At 41.8% G+C, this 24,021-nt stretch overlaps 1 protein-coding gene across 5 annotated transcripts in view; it reads left to right on the top strand.

The window, feature by feature from the left end:
• Positions 1 to 1,951: 1,951 nt before the first annotated feature.
• Positions 1,952 to 24,021, top strand: part of APBB2 (amyloid beta precursor protein binding family B member 2) — a 319,944-nt gene continuing 297,874 nt past the window's right edge. For all 5 annotated transcript variants that reach the window (XM_073342186.2, XM_073342194.2, XM_073342189.2 and 2 more), the window contains exon 1: positions 1,952 to 2,108. The gene's annotated coding sequence lies outside the window, so the exon portion shown is untranslated. The remainder of the gene's footprint in view (positions 2,109 to 24,021) is intronic.

The raw sequence follows: 24,021 nt of genomic DNA on the forward strand, positions 1-24,021 counted from the left end.
TCTGACATGATTTCTCAAATGGGCCCAGTGTGGTGTTGACAGTCATTTGGTCCACGATCTATCCAGTAAGCTACATCATCGGTACTGAAATCAACCCACACACCAGGATCTTTTCTCCTATTATTTACAGCATGAGCAGGTTCAGTCTCTGACACATCCACACCTTCTAGAACAACGTCTGTTTTACCACCAGGAGTAGGATGATCAGTTACAGTCTCTGACACATCCACATGTTTTGGAATGGTGTTTGTATCACCAGTAGAAGAAGTCTCTGAAACACCTACAGGTTTTGGAATGATGTCTGTGCTACTGAGAGAAGATGTTGTTTCTGATGGATTTGCTTTGGAAGATTTTGGAAAATTTCACTAGTTTTTTGTTTCTTTTCTTCTGCCAGTTTACATTTCTGTACTCTACTCGGTTACATTTCATCCTGCCCCTTATCTCAGTTATCTGAACTTAAAAAAACCCCAAATTACACAACGTACACTATTTTTATGTATGTGTGTGTATATATTAGAAAAAAATGAATCAAGTACATATAACTCAGAAGAATATATCAATAATAAAACATAAATTTATTGCAATACATGACAGGATCTGATTTCCTCGGATTATTTCGATCTACTTTAGTAGGATGCCCCCCTGGTTTAGGTGGGGATAAGTAATAAAAAGAGAACAGAAAAACAGGGGAAGAGTGTGTAGTGGAGTGTAAGGAAGTCTAATAAAGTTCTGATTTTTCCCATGATGACTACTTCAATGCTTTTTTTGAAATATCAAATATCCAATTTTTTCAAAAACGAATCTCATTTTTTTTAGTGCCCCCAGCTTTGTTGGTGCCCTAAGCATGTGCTTAGTCTGCCTATTGGGTAATCCAGCCCTGGGCTGAGCTGATGCTGGTAGAAACTGGCAGAAAAGGATACAGTCACTATTTTAGGTATCTGCCCTCCACTCATCAAGGTGCTACACAATCTTTAGATCAGCAAGACTGAGTTGTTGCTCTTAAATGTTCTGAAAAGCAACAGGAACTAGAAACACCACCTTTCATCTTGGGCTAGACGAATGCAACCTTAATCAGAATTATAAAACAGTGTGTGTGTGTGTTATATATACACATACAGACACCTATTTTACTTCCACAAGTAAATGGAGAGAAACAAAAACTTATAACAAGAATCAATAAATTTCATGACAGACTGGCACGCTGGGTGATGTATCCCTCCAACATATTTTAAAATCTCATTGTTGATTTTAATAACCTTACATTAAGGTTGCAGCAGAAGAGATTTTTGTTTATTTTTATGTAATTATAAAAACACTGAAATATGAAAAAACTAATGTATTTATGAAGTGGTGCTAGGTGGCCCCTATTTGTATTATGGTTGGGTGTCTCAAACAGTTTTGTCCAGAATAATTTTAGTGTAGATTAGGCTGGTTAAAGGATCACCCTACAAAAGAGGGGGTGAGCCTTAGAGTATATTTATAGAAACGTATTGTACGCTGAAAATTGGGAATGAAGGATTTTATAGTGAAACACAAGATTCAGGCATGCAGATAGGAGACATGGGGGGATTCTGGGGAGAAGGAGGAACACACCTTCCCCCACAGATTTAATGCCATTTATTGTTTCTGGCGCTCAGATACTGGCTTGCTGGGTACCTTAAAAACGACAGGCAGATCCAGATCTTTCTTGCATAAATTGAAGATCGCGTTGGTAGCAAACACGTTCTTACTATTTTCCTTTCATCGCTGTAGCCAGGCCACGCACGCAGCCCGGTTTTCCCAGGATCCGGCCGTGCAGAATCTAGCTGCAAAACTAGCAGCGAACACAGGGCGTCGCCCTCCTTCCTGGGCAGAGGATTCCCGTCAACCATGTTCCCAAGGCTTCGGGTGCCGCAGCTCGCTCTGCGCCGGGCGGCGGCGAGGGAGGAGGGACGGGAGGAGGAGCCGCCGCCGCCGCCGCGGCCAGAGGCCGGAATTGTTTCCTGGGCTAAGCGCAGCAAGCTGGGAAAGCGTTTCCGGAGGGCTGGTTACATCCCGCAGCTGATGTTGGGCGCCGCTTGTGCGGGCGAGAGGCGGCGAGCGGAGGGGGCAGCCCGGGCGGCGCAGGGGTAAGTCTGGCGAGGCGGAGCGCAGCGGCCAGGTGCGCCCCGGCTCCTCTTCGCCTGGCCTCGCTGGGCTGTGCCTGGGGCGAGCCGGGGAAGGGCAGGACGTGCCTGGGGGGTGGGCCGCGCCCGCGGGAGAACGTGGGCTCGGCTCTCCGCCAGCCGCCGCCGCCGCCGCGGTGCCCCGTGCTGGGCGGGCGCGCCTGGCTCACCGTCGCTCTCCCTGCCGCGGCTGCGGGCGCAGGGCGCGCCCGGGGTTGGAGAAGACGGTGGACATCACCGGCTCTGTCCCACCAGCCCCACCGCCTGGCTGCCCCTCCTGGCCGTCAGCTGGGGGAGGCAGGGCGGGGTGGTGGGCTGGGAGGGAGCCCCAGCCCCAGCCCCCGCGTGTGTGCGTGTGCGCGCCGCGGAGGCGCTCGGCAGAGCTGAGCTGTCCCCGGCGGGAGGATGCTGGCTGCGGTGAGGTGAGGGCAAGGGAGAGTGCGGGGCGTAGAAAGCAAGGGGGAGATTAAGAGCTAAAGCGCGGTAGGTACGAAATGAGGCGGGGAAGGAGGTGAAAGGGCTTTCCGGTAGACATGGCCTTGTAGCCCACGAGCTCCTCTCCAGCCTTATCCGTGCGGAGGCCCACAGGAAGCGGAGTGGGGTGTGAGGAGCATCCGAGGACCGAGAGGTGGTGCAGAGCGCGCACGATGTAGAAGTCATTTGAGCAGCGAATGTAGAAGAAAGGACCCCTGGAAGCATATTGGGGTGTTTTGGAATTTGGCTTTTCCTTTTATTTATAGAAGACACAGCTTATTAGCCAAGTCTTAAGTAGGTTCAAAATCTTGGCCATTGTAAAAATGCTGTAGTTTTATTTATCCAACATATTGGGCCTGAATCTGCACCACTGAAGTGCATGGGATTTTTTTTTGTCATTGTCTCCACTCGACCCTTCTAGCCCTTTATCTTTTTCAAAGCATTTACAGTCTTTAAGAGATGTTTTTATGAAACAGTAAAAATTGCATAATGGACATGCATTGAAAAGCCCCAAACAGACACAATGGCTCTGACATTGGATTGAACTTGTTTAGAAGGGTGAGATAGGGATCACAAAGCCTGCATTTTTATGTAATACAAAGAATGACATTAAAATAGTGTTAAAAGTCTCAAACTTATGGAGGCAAAGCAATCCCTCACTACAGTGGTAGTTATAAAGTACAATAAGCACATACACAGTAAATCTTAGTAATTTCCCTTGAGTTCTGCAAATGCCATAAGATTCTAAAACCCAGATAAGGATACATCACTTTTAGCTGCTGCTGGCACTGTATGTCCTCTAGTTCCATGTCAACATGTGTTATCGATTAATTCTAGATCTAATATTGTCATAATTCTGGTGTCGCTCCTGCTTTAGTTATTTTGACTGCATCAGAATTAGCTGATGTACTAAAAACTATTTTCTGTATATCTAACACAAGCTTTTTAAAAACAAGAATGTAGCATATTTAAATAAATAAGAGTCCATAGTAGAGAGCATTTCACAATGTCATTGTGACACAATAACAATTCTTTAACTTTCTTGTATGGAAAAACAATTTTAAATAAACCATACAAAAATCCAAGTAGTTTCTATCGATCATTTGAAGGAATGAGGTTTATTTTTTTAACAGGTGAAATTAAGGTGAATAAAGTATAGACTATTCAGGAAGAAGAATAGTTTTATAGTGAGTTTAGAATTGAGAAGAATTCTCTATCAATAAAGCAGCTCAAGCAAATGTGGCATTCCCAATTTGGGAGACCATCAAGATTAGCTCAAAATAGGATGGTTAGCATTCCCAGTGGATAGGACACGGAGCTTGAAGCCAGGAGACCTGGGTTCTTTTTCTTAGAGTTGTGGCTGACTACATGAGAAGCCAGTGAAGATGGGGATGGGATGTGGCCCAATCTTTTACTTTTAAGAGGCTGATTCTGCTGTCATTGAAGTCAGTGCTTCACTAGGGGGTATGGAATAGGACTCAGAGTAGTCAGATGCAATGTTTGAATTAGAGAGAGTAGGAATTTAGGAAGCTTGTAAAGAAAGAACTTCTATACTTGAGATGGCATGAAATAAGGGTTTCAGCAGAGGCAGGGTCAAGGTAAAGATTAATTCTGGCATTTGGTCTGTAGATGGTGATAAGCTGACTGACTCCTCAGTCTTGTATCACCTTTATCTGTCAAATGAGGAACAAGGATGAATCAAAGTCTTTTGGACTTGGAAACAAAGTGAAGTTCCACGTTGGTAGTGTACAATAGCAATACTTGACAAAGTGCAAACAGGTTCTCAGAACAAAATTTATGGTGGCCTCAAAGTGCGGCCACCAACTGTTGCTGGTGGCCACGCTGCCAGTTTAACTTTAGGAAAAACAAACAATTATGCACATATACATGTCCAAGTAAATATAATTTATTGACTCTTTTTGCAGACTCAATAATAAAAATAATGTGCAGTTGTCTATTCTTTACTGGACCTAAACAGAATAAAAACACAAATAAGGTGCTCTTGCAGGTTCTTGTCTTTGTTAAAAGAAAAGGAGTACTAGTGGCACCTTAGAGACTAACCAATTTATTTGAGCATAAGCTTTCGTGAGCTACAGCTCACTTCATCGGATGCATTCAGTGGAAATTACAGTGAGGAGATTTATATACACACACACACAACATGAAAAAATGGGTGTTATCATGCACATTGTAAGGAGAGTGATCACTTAAGATGAGCTATTACCAGCGGGAGAGCTGGGGGAGAAAATCTTTTGTAGTGATAATCAAGGTGGGCCATTGCCAGCAGTTAACAGGAACGTCTGAGGAGCAGTGTGTGGGGGGAAATAAACATGGGAAAATAGTTTTACTTTGTGTAATGACACATCCACTCCCATTCTCTATTCAAGCCTAAGTTTATTATATCCAGTTTGCAAATTAATTCCAATTCAGCAGTCTCTCGTTGGAGTCTGTTTTCGAAGTCTTTTTGTTGTAATATTGCGACCTTTAGGTCTGTAATCGCGTGACCAGAGAGATTGAAGTGTTCTCTGACTGGTTTATGAATGTTATAGTTCTTGACATCTGATTTGTGTCCATTTATTCTTTTACGTAGAGACTGTCCAGTATGACCAATGTACATGGCAGAGGGGCATTGCTGGCACATGATGGCATATATCACATTGGTAGATTACAGACCTAGAGGTCGCAATATTACAACAAAAAGACTTCAAAAACAGACTCCAAAGAGAGACTGCTGAATTGCAATTAAAAGCTTAAAAATGGCCCACCTTGATTACGAAAGGTTTTCTCCCCCCCGCTCTCCTGCTGGTAATAGCTCATCTTAAGTGATCACTCTCCTTACAATGTGTATGATAACACCCATTTTTTCATGTTCTGTGTGTATATAAATCTCCTCATTGTATTTTCCACTGAATGCATCTGATGAAGTGAGCTGTAGCTCACGAAAGCTTATGCTCAAATAAATTGGTTAGTCTCTAAGGTGCCACTAGTACTCCTTTTCTTTTTCCGAATACAGACTAACACAGCTGCTACTCTGAAACTTGCTTTGTTGTTCCTTTTTCTTTCTTTTTCTTTTTTTTTTTTTTTTTTTAAAGACTTGTTAGCTTGTAAGTTTGTGGCTGTGAAAAGTGATATTAACAGATATCACTTTTCATGTCAGACTTACTCAGTCCTGGCAAGCCTGGGGACAAATTAAGCCTTGGATGGGGAGGTTGGTAGGTAGGGGATGAGGGGAGGAATGCATGATGGGCTGGGTGGAGGCAGTGGGGGCCAGAGGCAATGAGGGGGTGAGCCCCGCAGCTGGGGGTTGGAGTCCCTTTGCCAGAGCCTGTTGCTCACCACCCCAGGGCTGGAACCGGACCCTACAGTCGCCAGGAAGGTGGGGAACTCACTAGCTGCCTGTGTCTCTAGTGGGGAGCAGGGTCCAACCCCTGCTGTTGGCCCTGGGGGAAGGACCACTGCTTTGCACCCCCACCCCCGCCCAGGAGGCTGTGGCCACAAGAAAAGCCCCTGGTGGCCACATGATGGCCACATTTGAGAAATTCTGGGTAGAATGTACAATGCGAGTAAACCATACAATATCTATACCTACCCACAGCAGAACTCTAAACCAAAAAGTATCTGGCTGCTATCTCTGTTTCAGACATACTTATTTTAATGTATTCTTTCTCTGGTAATATTATTTTAATAACATTGTTTGAAAAATACAACAAATTGCTCAGAACCACTAGTGTAGACATTGGACCAATTTTAAAAATGCATAGTTATGTTTGCTTTAGTAAAATTATTTTGAGAGGTAGATTTGTAGCATGCTTCGTAGCCACTTCCAAAAATATCTTGGTAGTTGGAATTTTTTTCCTCCAAGCTACTAAGGAATTGGGCCATAGCAATACCTAATTGCATGGAAACTTCTTTTTAAATCAGAACTGTGTGCAAAGAGGTGACTTGGATGGTAAACTTCCTTATGTGCCCTTATAACTTGTTTGAACTGACTTAAAAATATAAACAGGTAAAAATTTAAAAACTTGTTTCCAAATTGACTTTTGTGTACCAGCTTCTTATAAATCCTGGCTCACTTATAAATTCCTGAAAGGAGAAATCTGTAATGGAAAGGTGGTTGACCTTTCCTGCAATGGTGCAGATGATGTTGTTACTAGAAGATGGTAGAGATAATAGTAAAATGATCATAAATTTTGAAAAAATTCCGTTTGAGTTTTTGCTTGTGGAATTTACATCAATGCCCATAATTCAGAGAAGATGAGAAGTTATCTTGAATGATAGGTTACAGTGCTTTAATAATTCTTAATTTTTGTAATAGTTTCTTTTGTCCTGAAAGGGCTTAAAGCACTCTCTAGATTTGGTATAAACAGGGTTCATATACCAGTGAAATGCAGCGCTCTTTGGTTGGAATGCAGTAAACATTTGGGGGTGGCAACAGTACATGCCAGTTTTTAGGGGGGGAAATGAATCAAAACTATATGAAGAATTTTACGGATGCACTTACAGTTAAATTTGACCAAGACATTGCAAAAAGTGCAATTTGATGAAGTAACTTAGTTTTACATCTCCTCTGAAAAATCCTGGGGTGCTGGTTCAATACTGTCTTAGGAGCTGATCTGCAATTTAACCTGTGAATCAGACCACTATGGGGGCCCCATTGAAGTCTGTGGGGCTCCACATGGATGCAGCAGTCTACTTGCACAGATCAGACTGCAGACTCTAGACCACAGTGGGAAACAATGTTGATGCTGAATCACCAGCTCAGTTACTTGCAGCACTGTGGGCTGTCCTTGGAGGTTGCTTTTCCAGGTTCTAAAAGCCCAAACCCTGTTTAATTTATGAGACCTGAGGTTGCATAGCTCCAACTTTTAGCACATACTGTCTGTGTTTTACCAATAACCCACTTCCATTTGTCGATTTTTACTAAAAATTTGCCAAGCTTTTTTGTCTACTCTGAAAACATATTTGTTTGTGTACTTGTTCAGTAGTGACAACTAGTGTTGAAACCAACTTTGCATCTCTGTATAAAAGATTACTGAGAGAATTATTTTTTTTTATATGCAGTCTATACATGAATTAGGATAATTAAGGGGACATGGTCTACCCATTGATAGGATTGATGCGTTTATAGATGCCTTGGAATTGGGGTAGATAAACCAAGTAGGCTATAGTTTACTCTGGGGAAATTATTTATGAATGTAAACTATTAGGTCTAATTTTAGTATATTGCAACAGTAATAATATTTGATAGAGATTTGCTCATTTCTAGTGATTAAAAAAATTATTTAGCTCCAACACTCTTTAAAACAGAGGCTTTCCAATGTGGCCAATATTTTGATTTGGGCACACTATGAACTTTACCTGTGGTGGTAAATTGTCTCCAAGCAAACCTTTGGGTGAGCCTTACAATATACACTGTCATATGTCACAGGACTCCACTGCTTTAAAATTATTGCATAAAATCTCACTGCAGTACTGATGTGATCACGCCAAAACACAGTAGTCATTTACCAGTTTAGATTCATCCACTGGTACTTCTGAGTCAGAGAAACCAAGCTGTAGTTTGTTTTTGTTTTGTTTGTTTTCCTTTTGTCTTCTCTACTATACTGTAGTATGTTTTAGGTATCTCTCAGCAGACAAAGCAGACTTACCTGCCCCATGGTAAAACTCTGATTTTGGAAACTGTAGGTGAATTTTGCCATGATGATATGCTTTTGAATAGTTTTCCAGTTGTCTTTAAAACATAGGTGCAACTGAATTTTAAAGTCACAAAAAGGAACATTTCCAGTACTTTATTGCTTTTTTAAAAGTAAGATATCTTTCTAAAAAAAATACACCTGGTGTATTTTTGGTGCTGTCAGTTTAAAAATACGTGGTTCACAGAATTTTATGTTCAGTAAAGAATAATTTTCCTCATGTTTATTAGCTGGTAGTGGTCTCTTTTTCTGCACTCAGTATAATTATGGAGTGTAAGTGAGCGTACTTAATTTCCAAAGGGGGAGAAACTGGTAGACATTAAATGATCTGTAAATATGTTAATCCAAAAATTGTGTTTTAATTTGTTTTTACCAGCAGAAGAGACTAACACTTTGAAGTTGTTACATATAGTATATTGATAATGTTGTCTATTTGTGGAGGCATGCTGTTCTTTTGTAGCATTCACTGACAAGAACGCTCTCCATGTAGTCAGTGGACATTAAATTATAATAATTTGGTGCAAGTAATAGTAGGAATTAACTAACCCTTTATCTGAAACCTCTCAAGTATAATTTCTTAAATGGTGGCAGGAGATACGACAGCGTCCTTAATAGCCAACTGCTTAGTTCATAACTTGATGATGAACCCTTCTGTATATTAATGCATATCTTCATATAAACAAACAACCTAAAACAGTGATTTGGTAAATATGACAAGTGATTTGGATTTGTTACTAGACAACATTTGTTTGACTATATGTTAATGATAATACATTATTCAGTTTTATGAAATAATGCTTCTTAGCACATGAATTATGAGTTGTGCATGAAAGTATGCTGAAAAAAGAACGGGTCTGACTGGGGAGAAAGATAAGTGGGAAGCGTGTACTTGCATTGGGAATTAAATGCTTACCTGACTACTTTCCATTACGTTTTGTTTAAATCCCGATTTAACTTCACAAAGTTATTTATTTTAAGTGAATGCAAGACATTTTAATTGCCATTCATTACCTCATTGAGGAGTATTAAACAGGAGATCTGATGGCATATGTAAATAGAGCCTCATCCAAAGCCCACTGGAAACAGTGGAAAGACTCTCATGAGGCCCATGGGGGAAAAAAATAAGCATAGATATAACTGAAACCTGGCTGGTTGCAATAAGAGGGGTATTAATAAAAATATTAAACCTTTGATATTTATGTTGCCTCAAAAGTCTCTTGGGTACTTCATAAAAAAAAGTAGGAAAGCAAGGTCTATTCTATCTATGGCATTTATACTGCACAAACTCCTTAGTGTCTAGGTGTAAAACATGTTACCACAAGGAACTTACAATCTAAATGGGCAACGTGTAGATGATGGCTACATCATCGGCCTGACACTACGAAGCCTGAACAGACCAGCACAAGACCAAAATAAATGGCAGAACTGTTGGATGCCTTGTGCACATGGGGGTGTGGGTCTGCCAGAGGATAAAGAGAGATGATGAAGGCTGGGGAATCAGATGTAGAAAGCAAGTGACTGAGTTGTAAAGATGAATTACTTTTTAGCTTTCTGTGTTCCAGTCTTACAGTTGCTGGAAGGAAGAACAATTAACAAAACAAATCACCACAGAAATAAAGTGGAACTAGCAATATGTGCGTCCGACTTTAGTGCTTAGTCATTAGCTTTTTGTTACATCCCATCCTTCATCTAAAGTGTATTCATTTAGATTGTAAAGTCCTCAGGCCAGAGACCACTGCCAGGGTTGTCAAAGGATGCCCATAGGCTCCTCAGTGCTTATTTAAATGACTGTTGAGATACCCATTTTTGAAAATGTTGGTTGTGGTATCTTTCTTCCTGTCCACAAAGCATATCTTGCTGGAAATGTGCTATGTGACCAATAATGGAATTACTTGCAGGAAAGATATATGGGGTCATTAGCAAACTTCTGTAATCCCCAACTTCAGAGCTGCCTCCAAAATATTATAAGCAATAAAACTGCTTTGGGGTTTTATTTCTTCTCCTTGAAAGGCTCCCTCACATTTTTTTGCCATCTGATAGTTCAAATAAACACAACTAAATTGTTTGTTAAACCTCTTATATTTTCCCCTCCCACTAGGAAACTTTGACAGCTCCCAACCTATTAAAATACCTGGGGAAACCTTGCTTGTTGCTTCTTAAGGGACAGTGTCCCATATGATATGGTGAAGGGGAGGACAACGTAGTGGTTAATGGGGATGTAAATATAGTTTTTAAAAGTACGCATTTAAATGATTAAAATTATATCAGTTTACTGTTTAATCATTAACAAGTTCAGCCAGCAGAAGGGGACAAGTTATTTATACACCAGGAGGAAGAAGTGGGATGTTCAGAGGGGCAGGGTGGCAAGGTCCTGGTGCAGTGGGCTGGGGGATAGATTGCGTGTATGTGGCCGGGCGCTGTGCGTCTTGCTCTGATCCCACCCCTTGCTCTCTCAGTTACTAGGAGCTGCCTAGTGCAGCTAGTTTGGCGGATCACTGCCAGGAGAGCAGCGGTGCCAGGGCAGATCCAAGTGTTCTGGCAGACCCACCGCCGCAGCCAGCTGAAAGAGAAGCAGAGCCGGGGTGGTTGCCGGCCTGCCCCAAGTGGTGCCCTCTCCGCCAGGCATGGGCTGATCCAGCAGTGCCCCGAGCTGCGAGAGTGCTACAAGCTCCAGCACCCTCTCGCCTCGGGTATTGCTGCGGCATTTTTAATGTGCACATTAGGTATTACAAAGTTACGAAATTAATTTACCAATCTGTTTTAAATGTTAACTGCATTACATTAACATAACATTAACGGTGAGACTAATACTTATCGGTTAGCTGTTTAACCGCTTAATATTTTACATCCCTAGTGGTTAAGGTGGACTTCAAAGGGGAACCATCCCCACCTTTTCCCATGGACATGACATAGACTAATGCTATTTATGCATGTTTCCTGAACTCCTCTCTTCCCTCTTGTTGATGCAGGCCTCCCTTTTCCTTTCCTTCATTGCAGAGGTTTCTCTATCATGTTAAAATCCAGAGAGATTGGATTGGCTGGGTTGGTCCTGTGTCTGTCCTCCTGTAGTCTCAGGGTGAGAGTGAGGCTTGGTTTACACTACAAACTTATGCCGGTATAACTGCATCACTCGGGGGTATAGAATATCCTAACCCCCATTGTAGATTGTGCTATGTTGACAGGAGGGCTTCCCCCATCGACGCAGTTACCCCCTCTCAGGGATGTGGAGTACTCATACTGACAGGAGAAGCTCTCCCATCAGCGTAGGTGGTGTTTTCACTAAGCACTGCAGAAGTGCAGCTTCACTAGTGTAGCAGCCGTGCTGCAGCGCTGTAAGTGTAGGTAAGCATGCGAGAGAACTTTCAGCGGTGCATCAACATCCTCCTGACAACCAGAGCTCCTGGCTCTGTGTGGTTGTGCAGGTGTCCCAGAATGCTTTGTAACTGGGTTATTGATATGTCGGAGAAAGTGGCATGTTGTTGGCTGCTAATCAATTGCTGTAGTAGGGGGGTTGATTGTACTGAAACATCTGATCTCCCCACTGGAGATCAATCTCCTGATTGACTGCCACTGTCTCCACAGTCCTTTGACTGCACATAGGCAGTTACTAAATATTAAATAATAATTAGTATTATGGTAGCACCTAGAAGTCCCAGTCAGGGAACAGGGCCCCTTGGTGCTAGGCACTGTACAAATGCGTAACAAGGGGACAGTTGCTGCTCTGTAGAGCTTACAGGATAAGGTACTAGTCCTGCCAGTGGTGCTTACAGGGTCGAAAAGGATGGAAAAAGTTGTGTGTATTGTAGTTGTCACAAGCACAGAGCTTGCTTAGTGGGACTTATGAGTGTGTGGGAGGATATAGTTGTCCAGTCTAGATGTAGGGTGTCTGGCAATGAAGGTGAGAGGAGTCTTAAAGCCTCAGACTGACATGATTACACACAAACTACTTGCCTTAGGCCTTGTCTACACTGCCACTTACAGTGCTGAAACTTTCTTCGCTCAGGGGGTGAAAAAACACCCCCCCGAGCTATGCAAGTTTCAGCACTGTAAAGTGACAGTGGTTGGCAGTGCTATAGCGCTGGGAGCTGTTCCCCTCACAGAGGTGGTTTTATTACAGTGCTGGGAGAGCGCTCTCCCAGCACTGGAGCCGTGGCTACACAGCCAAGTTAAAGCACTGCCGCGGCATCGCTTTAATGTCAGCGGTGTAGACATACCCTTCTACCACCCCTGTATGTAAGAGCAGATGTCTTATTGAAAGAGGAAATCTGGAAATGGCGGACTAAGGTGGGGAAGGTTTCCTGTGTTGTTTGTAAGGGAATTGATCTGTGAAATAATTTAGGAGTTAACAATAAAATGTAGCCAAGTAAAGAGAAAAATAATGAATCCTTTGAGAACATATGAAGCCAACGGGCAAGATGACAATAGAGATATTTGAGGGACAAGAAACTTAGTGAGAAATGAGGATGATGTTTCTCAAGGAGTAAATGAATTATTTATGTCATTATATTCCCACAAGAGGCAGAAGGTGACTTCTGAGAGAGTGATATGTTTTCACGATACACAGCAAGGAAGGCGAATTAAGTGCAACTGAACAAGTAAAGCAGGCAGAACTATTAAAAGTTAACCGTGCCAGATGACCTGCATTTCATAGTTTAGAAGGCTGTAACAAGGGAAACTGTACAGTCTTTGGTGAGTACTTTTGATATTCACAAAGGATACAGGAAGTATCAGACCAGAAGGTGACTAATATACTAGTTCCCATCATTAAGAAGGGAACTGGGTGGATCCAGTTAATTGTAGAAGCCTCACCTCAGGAAGGATATTAAAAATGTTGATTAAAGAAAGAGATTAAAAACACACATAGATGTACATAATTTAGTTGAACCATGCAGTAAAGGACAGTGGGCGTGGATTTATAGATGAAAGATCATGCCTGATATATGTAGCCAAAATCTTCTGTTTACGTCTAGACTATTTAAAACTAATGTAACTGACTACAGAATTTGGGTCCATTAGCTTTGTTTTTGTTAAGGAAAAAAAATAAAACGTTCAACATAAGTTTTCTGGCCTTTATGAAAACAGTTTTTACTCTCCTACAACAAATTTATTTTACAAAGTCACAGAGATGTATATAGAGAGCTATTAACAATGGAATATCAAAAGGACAATATCAAGAGGAGTTTGTTTTAGTTTGACTTAACTTTTGGAAGGGTAGGAATTTTGATTTTGGGAAACCCATTTGGATTGCCAGTGATAGCAAAAATGTCCTACTGAAGTACAGGAATAGTGTTGGAACCATCAATAGGGGAGTAGATTTCAGACAACTTAAATATGCATATGAAAATGTCAGATACAGTATATAAAATAAACTGTTAAAATTTGAGGAAATCTGGAATCTATTCTTAATTTAAAGGACGAGAATTATCAAGTATAACAATAAAAATGGTTGAAGGTGGAACATGGGTTTCCTAAATGTATGTGAATATAAGTAATCTTAAAAAAAAAAAAAAAAAAAAAAAAAGTTAGTTTTGTTCCTACTTCTCTCATTCTTCAGTCTTTTTCTTTGTATAAATGCAGGAGATTAGGATAGATTTATTGTATATAATTAGGACTTCTGATTTTTGGTTTTAATTGATAAACCATGGTAAAATACCTGTGATACAATAAATAAGTAGATAAATAAAAATGAAATTTGTGTTCATCCAATAAACACTGGGAAAGCACCAGAAATGGTTACTTGCATCTAAGGGCTTGTCTACATGGAACAGTAATGCAGTCTATAGGGGTATGATTTCTAAAGCTCACTAATGTATTGCATGCTAAATGTTCCATGTAGACTCTGGTAGTGTGCACTGAAGGTTCCTTATTGTGCTTTTATAATGTGTATTATTCATTACAGTATATATAAAGAGAGCTCTGAAACCCCACTTTTTTTTATGTCTACATAAAATCTCAAAAATTGCTAAAAATACACCCCCAAAATTGAAATTAATAAACCACGAAAAATAAAAGCTCTGTGTGTATAACTTATCTATTTATGTTGACTTGATAGCCACCTGAGGAGATATTAAAATAAAATGTTAATGCTGTTTTATTCACAAAATTCAATCCAAATAAATGCTTTTAAAGCATGTACATGTGCTATTTTTGAAATATGTGCAAGATCCTCTTACAAACTATACTTGGTTACCGAGTTATTTTAAAAAAAGCAGCATGTGTTTTTTTTTTTTTTTTCATCTGTGTGCCCTATTACATAGAATATTTGTCAAACTGTGCATTCTCTGTGCCCGCTTCTAGAATTTCTGATGTCAGGGACTTTCTCTACATGGATTCTGTACAGCCCCTTTTGAAGTTCTGTAAGTCCTGATATGAATTTAAAATTTGCTAAACTTACTGCTCTGAAGCCTACAAACACAAAAAAACAGAGAAAATATATTAACCGTGATATAGATAATGAGGTTTATGGGCCAATATGTTTCTTGTGAAGTTGATTATAAATATGTACTAGTGAGACTAAGAAGTCACAAATTGTTATATTTATGACCTCAAATTACTCTGTTTTAGGTGGGGGAATTTTTTTAGTTTGTCCTGGAGAAAATTTGGCATTCAACTTCATGATAAACTGGCATGTCCTAAATGTCATTTTTCAGAGTAACAGCCGTGTTAGTCTGTATTCGCAAAAAGAAAAGGAGTACTTGTGGCACCTTAGAGACTAACCAATTTATTTGAGCATGAGCTTTCGTGAGCTACAGCTCACTTCATCGGATGCATACCGTGGAAACTGCAGCAGACATTATATACACACAGAGATCATGAAACAATACCTCCTCCCACCCCACTGTCCTGCTGGTAATAGCTTATCTAAAGTGATCATCAAGTTGGGCCATTTCCAGCACAAATCCAGGTTTTCTCACCCTCCGCCCCCCCCCCCCCAACAAACTCACTCTCCTGCTGGTAATTGCCCATCCAAAGTTACAGCTCTCTTCACAATGTGTATGATAATCAAGGTGGGCCATTTCCAGCACATATCCAGGTTTTCTCACCCCCCCACCCCCATACACACACAAACTCACTCTCCTGCTGGTAATAGCTCATCCAAAGTGACCACTCTCCCTACAATGTGCATGGTAATCAAGGTGAGCCATTTCCAGCACAAATTCAGGCTTTCTCAACCCCCCCCCCCCTTTTTTTTCCCCGGGGACACACACACACAAACAAACTCACTCTCCTGCTGGCAATAGCTCATCCAAACTGACCACTCTCCAAGTTTAAATCCAAGTTTAACCAGAACGTCGGGGGGGGGGGTAGGAAAAAACAAGGGGAAATAGGCTACCTTGCATAGTGACTTAGCCACTCCCAGTCTCTATTTAAGCCTAAATTAATAGTATCCAATTTGCAAATGAATTCCAATTCAGCAGTTTCTCCCTGGAGTCTGGATTTGAAGTTTTTTTGTTTTAAGATAGCGACCTTCATGTCTGTGATTGCGTGACCAGAGAGATTGAAGTGTTCTCTGACTGGTTTATGAATGTTATAATTCTTGACATCTGATTTGTGTCCATTTTTTCTTTTACGTAGAGACTGTCCAGTTTGAGCAATGTAAATGGCAGAGGGGCATTGCTGGCACATGATGGCATATATCACATTGGTGGATGTGCAGGTGAATGAGCCTCTGATAGTGTGGCTGATGTGATTAGGCCCTGTGATGGTGTCCCCTGAATAGATATGTGGGCACAGTTGGCAACGGGCTTTGTTGCAAGGATAAGTTCCTGGGTTAGTGGTTCTGTTGTGTGGTATGTGGTTGCTGGTGAGTATTTGCTTCAGGTTGGGGGGCTGTCTGTAGGCAAGGACTGGCCTGTCTCCCAAGATTTGTGAGAGTGTTGGGTCATCCTTCAGGATAGGTTGTAGATCCTTGATAATGCGTTGGAGGGGTTTTAGTTGGGGGCTGAAGGTGACGGCTAGTGGCGTTCTGTTATTTTCTTTGTTAGGCCTGTCCTGTAGTAGGTGACTTCTGGGAACTCTTCTGGCTCTATCAATCTGTTTCTTCACTTCCGCAGGTGGGTATTGTAGTTGTAAGAATGTTTGACAGAGATCTTGTAGGTGTTTGTCTCTGTCTGAGGAGTTGGAGCAAACGCGGTTATATCGCAGAGCTTGGCTGCCCAACTTGATGATCACTTTAGTTAAGCTATTACCAGAAGGACAGTGGGGTGGGAGGAGGTATTGTTTCATGATCTCTGTGTGTATATAATGTCTGCTGCAGTTTCCACGGTATGCATCCGATGAAGTGAGCTGTAGCTCACGAAAGCTCATGCTCAAATAAATTGGTTCGTCTCTAAGGTGCCATAAGTACTCCTTTTCTTTTTGCTAAATGTCATTGTGGTATAACGTGATATTTCATGAAATGGAATGTGGTCTGGGAACTCTTGAATATTCCTCAAGTGGAATTGACTTGGGAAAATCAGGATGATCCCACAAATTTCAGGATAGCAGCAACCCTAGATTGAGGGATGATCATGGAGAATGTTCTGGAATGATTGAGCAGTAGGACAGGGCATGATTAGTAAGGGCTGAATCTCCAAAAGTAGATTCTTAGGTAAGAATCCTAAAGCTCAGAGGCTTATCTGCAGAGGCTTATCTTTTTTTGGTTGAGAAATCAACCAGCTCTTGTGTTTTTCAGTACAATTAAACACACGCACACACACACACACACAATGAGAATAGCTTTTTTTCTCATGATTCTTCCACGTTTGGACTTCGCCAAAACTGGGAAGTGCGAAGATATGCAAGGATGTTGCGATTTTTGGTAGAACAAGAGGATCCCTCAAAGATCTTTTCCACCTCAGCCAGCAAAGTGCCATTCCCTAGTTAAAATATTCCTTCTATACCCCCACAAAAAATAAATAAATTGCGTATTGTTGGAGTGGCCTGTGGGGTGGGTTGAGGGTGAGGAGACTACATGGTACTTTCCACAAATGTGCCTACCACTGCTGATGGGAGTCAGAGGAGGTAGTTCTTGTGGCAATACCAGGCACACCTGTGACATGGCCACTGTCTGAGCAGTAGACCTCCTGGTCCCAACTCACAGAAGGCTGAACATTTTAACTAACAGGACTGGCCTTAGAACAGTGGTCCCCAAACTGTGGGGCATGCCCCCTTAGTGGGGTGCAGAGGAACATTCAGCAGGACACAGGGAGGGAGTACCATCCAGCCCTGCTCTGCCCCCAGCTTTGCTCTGGCCCTGCCCCTCGCCGAAGCCCCAACTTTGGCTTCCTGCCCTGGCTATATTTACAAGGTGAAGACTGATTTTTCTAAATAAACTGAAAGCTGAACTTCTCCTTCATGGGCTCCTAGACTCAGCTGTATCCCCTCTAGCTCAACAGTGCTGCAATGTGTGAAAACTTAAAAAAAAACCCAAAAAACCAAAAACACCCCAAATAAACCAGATTTCATTGGATCCTCCCTAGAAGGTTCATGTGAGGATTTGGCCTGCTTCTTCTGTTCTCTGAATAACACCTTGAAGTGTAAATATAGAGCTAGAAAAAATAACACTTGGTGTAGTTGACTGCATTCCAGCTCACATTACACAAGCTGTGCAGGGCAAGGGGAGCTGATCTTGTAAAGTTGAAATTATGGTCTGTAATTCTAATTTTTGACCTGATAAATCTCATTGTTCCCTGAAAGTTCTTAAGGTTTGTTTCAATAAGTACTGAGGAGGTCTCAAATCTGTGGATTTACTTAAGTGCTACGCAGGTGCCAGGGTTTAAAATAAGACTCGTAATGCACAGCAGCTAGAACACACCATCTGCAAAACCAGGAGTGGATGAGACAGGAGGCTAGTCAGGAAATTGTCCAGCCGCACCAGACAAAGACAGGATGTAGTGATTGTGGGTTAATTAGGACGCAACTTTATTCTATGAATATAGCTGGGTATACGCGGCATAAAATTGTACAAGTCATCATCATTTTCACATAATCCCTAGCCTGGGCCCAGCCATCCCTGCTGCCCTTCTCTTAGATGAGGTAAAGAGGGGCTTAAAGGGAGGAGGGTCAGCTCCATGCTGTGCCTGATGTCGGAGCCCCAAATTCCCTTTCCCGGCTACTTAAATGATGCTTAAATGATGGTCCAATCTATTTTTTTTCCGATAACAGTATCCCTTCTATACTGAGTTGCCTACCCTGGACATCAGCCACTAGTTAACATACTAAATGGCAATGTTCAACCCCCCTGCCTCCACTCCAGTGGTCCCAGACCCGCTGCGAGGAAGGTGAAAGACCCAACCTCACCTCAACCAGACGGGCACTGCAGTGAGGGAAAAATTCCTTGCCTGCTGCAAAGAGAAAAAGGGCGACTAGCATAATGCCAACAGTGGGTATGAGGCAATCTGGTCCTTGTGCAAATTTCATGGGTCGGTGGTAAAGTAAAAGTGAGCTTCCCTGGGGCTGCATGGGGTATACATAAGGTGATGATTTTTCTCATGGAGGTCATGGAATCTGTGACTTCCAGAAACCTCCGTGACTTTAGCCCATGACGCTTGGGTGCCTGCAGCTCCTGGTGGCCGTGAGTGGCTCTGAGCTGCTGCGGACAGCAGGGGTACCCACAGGTCTAAGCTGCCATGGGTGGTGGGGGGACCCTGCCACTCCTAGCTGCCACAGGCCGTGGGACCCCTGGGAGCTCTGAGACGTGGGCAGTGGGGGGACCCCACACCTCCAAGCTGGGGCCCTCTGGGTGTGGTGTGGGGACCCTCCGGCTCCCCATTTTGTCATGCATATTTTTAGTAAAAGTCAGGAACAGGTCACGGGCAATGAAGAAAATTAATGGAAGCCCGTGACCTGTTCCTGACTTTTACTAAAAATATGTGTGACAAAATCTTAGCCTTAGGTATAAATACCCCCTCTCCTTTCTGGTCAGCAGAAAGGGGCCTCTTTGACATGGTGGCCCAGGTGCTTTCTGCTTTTCCCTACTCTATCCCTGTAAACTTTCCCAATCCTTCCTCTTCCTTCCTTGAGGGAGAGAGAGAGGAGCTTAAAGGGGACACAACTCCCTTTCCTTCCAGCCAGCTGGACAAGGACTCGCCATGTTGAACTGCAGTGAGCACGTTCTCTGTGGCTGGCCTGATCAGTCTCACACTTAATTAGTATGTAGAGTTGACTCTTTCTAATATTTGTATTGCTTCTGCAGAGCTACAGCCACCTGAGCAAAGGTTTTTCTAGTTCCAGTTGCTCTTTATATTCAGAATTTGAATGCAAAACCCAACTGGATCGCAGTGCTATCCATAAGATTCTTATTTTTAAATCAAGTACTCGTGTGCCATGCACTCTGCAAAGAAGGTTCCAATTAGCTAAAGAGTGATAGTGAAGAGCTCCAGAAGAAGAGCTGATTAGTTCTGCTTGTCTGGGAGGCGGGGGGTGGGACGGGACATCAGGCATTAGAATTAGATTGTAAGCTCTTTGGGACAGGGACTGGTTTTTTGTTCTGTTTGTAGAGCACCTAGCACAGTGGTTTCCTGACCCATGACTGGGGCTCCTAGGTGCCATGGTAGTATAAATAATAATAAACTGGCATGTGGATTGCTGTGGAGCATTTGCTGGTCCGATGCTACTAGCTCATGCTCAGTGTTCCCTTCTGCTGAACTGAGTTAAAAGACGGCTAAAAATGCATTCGGTCCTCTTTCTGGAGAAGTCTAAAAACAGTTCACATGCAAACATGGGCAAAGCCTAATTTTAAGTTGTTTTTTTTCCCCAAATGTTAAGGAAGTTCTGGCACTGGTAAATGCCATGCTTATACTATAGCTGCTCTGCAAACTAAGGGTGTGATTCCCCTGCCTGTGTATGCTACTTGCAGTAGCCCAAGGAGGGCTAGCACCAAAATAAACAGTAACATAGCTGCAGTAGTGTGGGCAACAGGGGTGGAGGCACAGCTGAGCCGTGATGAGTATGTACCCACCAGTTTCAGGCAGGTTTGTACATGTACAGGTCATCTTTGCCGCTGCCCATGTTCCTGTGGGTACACGAACATTTGTAGTTGTGCTAGCTCTCATCGAGGAGGAGCAGGGGAATTGTACCCCAAGCTCATAGTGTAGGCATAGCCTTAGAATATGATGTGCAGTGTGGTCATCACACTGAAACTCAGCAGTGTCTGCCCTTTTTAAGGATACAGGGAAGCACAACAAATCATTCCAGGTACTGAATGACTAACATAAAATTGACCTTACCTGTGTTAATATGACTCAAATGACAAAGGAGATGCTTTAGAGATACCAATACTAATACTGTAGGATTCTGAAAGGAAGGCATTCATGCTTTTAACTGCAGTTTAAAAAAAGGTTGCAGTGGGCTCAGGTGGAGGAGTGGACTAGCACATAAACAGATAAAGGATTAGGAAAAAGGATGCCAAAATTAGCAATAAAATAAAAAACCTAAATCAGTTGCAAGGGTCTGTGCACAAATTTTGGAAAGGAGGAACACATGGGAACAGTTATTAAGTGTATTATGTACAGGATACAATTAAAATGTCCAGATAGAAATATGTTTCCTGTATTTCTGTGGGCAGACCTAGATGGACTGTGTGTTACTTTTGTCTGCTAGCTTTCAATAATTATAAAAATAATTCCACAGGTTAACTGCAGTATGTGGAAAAAGTTTTTCCTCTTATTTCTATTAAATCATCTGTCTATTAATTTCATCAGGTGACCTCTGGTTTTTGTATTGTGGAAAAGGGTAAATAACAGTTCTTTAGTCACCTTTTCAACACCACTCATGATTTTATAGACTTCTCTCATATTCCCCCTTTAGCCATCCCTCTATTCTAATCTGAACAGCCCTAATCTTTTTAGTCTCTCCTTGTGCGGAAGCTGTTCTATACCCTTGGTCATCTTTCTTCTCTGAATCATTTCCAGTTCCACTATATCCTTTTTAAGATGGGGCAACCAGAACTGGACACAGTATTCAAGATGTGGGCTCGCCATGGAGTTATATAATGGCATTTGATATTTTCTGTTTTGTTATCTGTCCTTTCCCTAGTAGTTCATAACATTCTGTTGGCTTTTTTTGGCCTCTGCTGCACATTTTGCTGAATCTTTCAGAGAACTATCCTGAGATCTCTTTCTTGAGTGGTAACAGGTAAGTAAGAACCCATCATTATATATAGTTGGGATTTTGTTTCAGTGTGCATTACTTTACACTTATCAGTGTTGAATTTCATTTGCCATTTTATTGCCCAGGCACTCAGTTTTGGGAGATCCTCCTGTAACAATTTTCAGTCAGCTTTGGATTTAACTGTCTTGAATAATTTTGTATCATCTGCAAACTTGGACGGAAATCATATGTGCCACAAATACAAACTGGAGACAGTGGAATGTCAAAGTAACTTGATTTTTAATGAATTTGGTTGGAGCCATATAGGTAACTCAAGGTTTGCCTGTTTTTTTCTTTTTTTTTTCTTTTTTATGGTTGCTCTTTGTTCTATTCATTTTTCTTATGCCCTCTCCTCCACACCAAGGATATGAAGATGCACAGTAAACATTTCTTATACATTAGAAACAAGAAGGTTTTATGTGGGACTTCGAAATCACAGCTGCAGGAGGTCATGGAGACATACTATGGCTGGATTTTCAGACTACACAGTGCTATGACTATAATAGAATTATGTATACAAGTTAAAAAGTTATCAGAAATGTGGGTATAATTATTTCCCCCACTTGCAGGAATACAAAATTGCCTCTATGTATTGAGGTGGAAGGAAGATGGGCAGGGGTGGCTTTAGTTTTTCTGGGTGCCATGTAAAGCAACATGTGGAGAGACCCCTCTTAGCTCCTTTCCACATCTGTGTTTGTGTGCTCTCAGTTCATGATACTCCACAGCATCTCATCTCCAGCTGCCTCCTGGGTGTCTGTGACACCTTCTCTTTCAGCTGATAACCCATATGTAGACCAGAGTGCTAAACGGCTAAACTGAAATACAAATTTGCCATCAGGAGAGAAGTGTATGGGGGGTGTGCAGTTAGGAATATCAATTTCTGCTAATGCCCACTGGCACTGAAATCAAACAGGACAGGGGATAGGGAATTGGTCTGGCTGGTAGCATTCGATGCATGCTTGTTGTGAGGCTTTTAGAAGAATGAGATGGTGGTATACTATTACGTTTGTCCTCAGGCTGCTAGAGAGTGTCAGCTTCTCCAGAGCATCATGTAATTATCACTGCCAGTGGCAGGACTGGGTAGATCAATGATGTGCTCCATTACAGCAGATATTATGTCCCCATGAGACTACTTTGAGTAGGTCAGAAGAACTGTAGAGATGGATGTATGTTAAAATATTTCTGTGCAATAGGTTCTTCCAATTTCTTAGATCTCTGTTCTTTATTTTATTCTAAGAGCCACTGAACAATAATCAATATTAAATAAAGCTAAAAAGAGGGGCACTTGCTCACAAATATACTCTTATTTCAATAACAAGTGATTGGTATTGTGTGTATGAATAACATTCAGGCTATCACATTTTTTAATTATTATTATAATAGCAGTTCCACTCAGAATCAAGGCCACATTATGCTAGGTGCTGCACAAACAGAATACAATCTGATTACTGCTCCAATGGTTGTACAGTCTTAAGTAAAAGACAAGCTGCAGAGAAGTAAGATTTTACATGTAATAAGGTAGAGGAAGAAAAGGAAGGACAATGGTAGCACTGACGAGATGACGTGACTGATCTAGTGCACAACCTGATCATTTTTCAGTTGAATCAGAAATCCAGTGTTTTTTCTTTTTTTTTTTTTAACCTCTGTTTCAATTTCCCAGATTTTTTCTACCTCTGCCTATTTCCTTATTTTCTTCCTTCTGCTAGCTTGTTTGTTTAGTTTACACGTGCACACACATTTTAAGCTCTTTGGGGCAGGGGCATGCTCAATCAAACAAATACTGATTTATGGCTATCCCTGTTTTCTCTTGCTTTCTCCAAGTTCAAGTGCTGCCATCACCCCAACACTCAGACAAGTTCTCTTTATTTAAAATTATAAGATGGGGATGTCACTGGGGCTCTGAAGATGTGTGCCCAACTGCCATTACTGTTGCAGCTGCGCTCCTGGGCCTCCCATTAAAAGTTGATGCCAACTATGACTATCCCTGGGGTGATGTAATGTGTGCACATGTGTGAGATTCTGCCTGAGAAATGGTGGAGGGGTTGGAGGTGAGAAAGAAGGGATTACTATTATTATTATTATTATTTTTTGGAATGTGAGCTCATTTGGGTTAAGCCACTTGTCGAAATACTTTAGTAGAATTTGTTTAGGGCTTTAGTCAACACTCCTTACTCAGGTAAAACTCCCACCAGCATCAGTCCTTAGTACCTCATGTTTCTTCCGTTAAAGTCAATGGAAGGACACCGATTGATTTCTCTGGTAGTTTGATCAGGACTTACAATGAGTACTTCTGAATGGAACACATCTGTTGAAAGCGTTTTCTGTGTACCAAATACAAATGAAAAGCAAAAATAAATCATGTATGAAAAAAGATTGGTGAAGATAAATATGCCACTTAAAGAATGTCATATCCTGCCCAAGTTGGAATACAGTTGTTTATGCTTGTTGCAGTCCTTAGCTTCTCCAGAACATCACATGTATACCCCCGTAATACATTGATGCTGCTTCATGTACCAGCTATACCTTGAATTCACATTGTTGGACAACTCTCCTCCATTTGGATGGAGGCTCCATCCTTT

This window comes from Lepidochelys kempii, chromosome 4 (assembly GCF_965140285.1).
Source record: "Lepidochelys kempii isolate rLepKem1 chromosome 4, rLepKem1.hap1, whole genome shotgun sequence".
Taxonomy (NCBI): domain Eukaryota; kingdom Metazoa; phylum Chordata; order Testudines; family Cheloniidae; genus Lepidochelys; species Lepidochelys kempii.